We start from the raw sequence: 3,367 nt of genomic DNA, 5'->3' as shown, positions 1-3,367 counted from the left end.
AACCGAACTGATTCAGACAGTGAGTTTGAATAGCTTATGCAAGCGGTAGTGGCCAGTAACTCGAACACTAAACCAAGACAGGACTTTGGGATTGTCTCGCTGTCTTCAAGATAGTCTTCCTTAGCTGTTTTATCAGCTTTGTTGGAGACCAACAAGGATGTGTCACTATCCTAAACCTTATCTGCATTACTTCCTTTACCATTGCTTAATAGGGAACTCTTCCCCAATATTCTGTCAGCATTCTAAAAGAAGAAACAAGCAGACACATAATAAGTTTAGCATGTACTAGTATATGAAACTCATTTCGGTGAACCAGTTCATTAGTAAGGTGGACAGGATTAAACTACCAAGTCTTCTATTGCCAAGTACTAGTACATAATAAAAGCATCAAACAAACATATATCTATGTCCTATGGTCACTGCATTGTCTTGCCAAATCAAAATAGAGACACGGTTAAAATCATATGAGTTCAAGACAAAGCAGCAGTGAAAGAATACAAAGCGTGGGAAACTACACGGCACAACAAGATTTCAGATGGGTACCACGGGTCTACATGTACAATAACACTATTGGCTCTGTTGTGATGCTAGTAATGTGCATGATATGAAAGTCAACTGTATACACAATTGAAATTGAAATCAAAAGAGCTATTGATAAGAGCAAACCTGTTAAAGAAACATGCGTGAACATACCTACTGTGCCATTGGAGTCTCGATTGGATCCTTCAATTTAAAAATAAGTTTGTATAAGTAAATACAGTGATACAAGAGCAAAGCAATCATAGTTAAAAAAGGCGCGCCTAAGCGAGCGCTTAAGCGCGCCTAGGCTCTAGGCGTTGGAAAAACGCATTGCACATAACTACGCTTAATGTGTGCATAACTGTGCATAAGTATGCGCTTTGTTCAGTAAAGTGCAAGGCGGTGGCAAAACGCACAATTAACGCCTAGCACTTTTTTGAACTATGATAGCAATGGAATCTTAAATTAGAACAGTTGTTCTTCAGGTTTAGGCACTTGTTCTACATGAACAGAGTACAGTAAGATGCAAGAATATAATACTTAAAAATAGAAAATGAGCTCATAGACCTTACCACATTCTTGGTTCGGGACCAGTACAGAACAAGGCGTTCCCAGTCATCGTCCAGTAAATGTGTCTCAAGAGAACGTAAGGGAATTTGATGAGTTTCTTTGCCGGTGAAGTACGTTTTCTTAAGGTAATTCTGATACTGCCACCAAGCATTCTTGAAGATAGCAGAGGTATTAGCACAGGTTACCTCATCGTGAGTTTCCAAATCGGTCCTTCTCTATAGAGAAAAATGGGAAAATTTGCTATATTATAACCATCATGGAGGTAGGATGTATGGGACGAAGCAAAGTAATTGCCATGAATAACATTACTTACACATAACTCCTGGAAAAACACCTGCAACTGGAATTTTCCTTCATCTTCAGTATAATATTTCCAAGATGGGAAGATACGCACATACGATTTAACAACATCAAATGCGATAGATGCTAAACTACGACTGGCTGGTTGTGCTTCCTCCATAGGAATAGGCGTACTAACTGGTGGAGTTGGGGTTTGCCATGATAGTACTGGCCCTTTGGGCACTGGAGCTGCCTTACGAACTGCTCTTGTTTGGGAGCTCTGTGGTGGAGATGGTGCCGTGTCAACAGGAACTGGGTTACTATCCGCTGGGGTTGGGGTTAGATTGGGTGAAGCTGGTTCTCTGTCCATCGCAGTAGGGGTACAATCTGCGAATGTGTGGTAGGGCTGGTTCTTGTGCATGTACAACCGCGGTGCTATCTCCACCAAGAGGTAGCACTGTTTTATTTGAAGACCGTGTTTTTATTCCACTAGATACTAGCATCACCCGCTCCAATTCAAATGGCTGATAAACAGGAAACATAGTTGAATGTACAGACATTGTATGAGAGACAGATGCAATAGATAGTGTGGAAAAAAGAGGGCATGAAATAGTTGACATGTATATTGTTTAACTAAAACGGATAGCATGACATAATTTCACATATATGATGTCTATCTAAACTGGATAGCATAGCATAACATAATTCAAAGATATGATGAATAACTAAACAGGATCGCATGGCATAATTCACCTACATGTTATCTAAGTAATCAGGATCGCATCATTTAATTCACATATGTGATTTATATGCTAAACAGAGGGCATTCGATATGATGTCTGAACTAAGAACATGGTCTTGAATATTGTGTATATGATGTCTAAACTATGCAATGCAAGACACCGTATGCATGATATGAGTAGTATAACCTTGCCAAGTTAGAGCATACACCTCAGTAGGGGAATAGGACTGGTCATCTGGCTCTGAATCCATCTCTGAGGAGCTATCGGGACCCAACAAGAGATCTGCTTTGACAGGTAGCACTGTCTGCTCTGAAGGCCTTGTTTTCATTCTAGATTTTTCCATCTCCCACCCAAATGGCTGATTCACAGGAAGAGTAGTTTAATGTACAAACATTGTCGACAAATGGAAATGTAATGAAGAAAAGGATGGGCAAGATATCATTCAAATATATGATGCCTGGTTAAACAGGATGGCATTGCACATTGCACATATATTATGGGTGGCTAAAAGACATGAGACTGCATAATTGCCATATATGATATAGAAACTAAACAGGTGGCATTACAGAACATGTCTAAACTAAGAAGATGACATATATGATGTCAAAAGTAGGCACTGCAAGGCAACATATGCATGATATGACTAACATCATCATGCCAAGGTAGAGCAAACACCTTGGGGGTAAATAGGAGTGGTCAGCGGCGTCTGAATCTGCCTCAGAACAGATATCTTCCTCTGGATTACAATCTGGAGAGGGGTGGGGAGGGTTTGCCATTGAACCCACCATGGAGCGATGTCTGCATGACATTGTATTGCCGCGCAAAACTCTTCTCTTTTTCTCTACATGTTCAGCATGACTGTGTACAATATCTGACATGCATACGAAAAAAGATGGTGAGATTATGTAAGGAGAGCATGCAGAAATTTAGAGTGATGGTAACAACCAGTGGATGGATCCAAAAATAATGATAGCAGGCTGATGATTGCTTTAAATTAATAAAAAGATAGATGATGATTGCTTTACTATTTGTTTCCCACCCAAGATGAACAACATAGGCATACCCTAGGTGAACCAGATATTAGACAGACATACTATTCATTGTTGCCTCGATATGTGCCCCACAACTAATTTAGAACTCAAGTTTGAACATTAATTTGGACCTGAGTTGGGAGTCCAAGAGCTGAACAGGACGATAAAGTAGCAGGTAAGTTTAAGCAATGCATAACATAAGCAGAAAAAAAAAGAGTGCGACCT

This window comes from Triticum dicoccoides, chromosome 6B (genome assembly GCF_002162155.2).
Source record: "Triticum dicoccoides isolate Atlit2015 ecotype Zavitan chromosome 6B, WEW_v2.0, whole genome shotgun sequence".
In the NCBI taxonomy this organism is placed as follows: Eukaryota; Viridiplantae; Streptophyta; class Magnoliopsida; order Poales; family Poaceae; genus Triticum; species Triticum dicoccoides.
Note: the sequence above shows the minus strand (reverse complement) of the source record.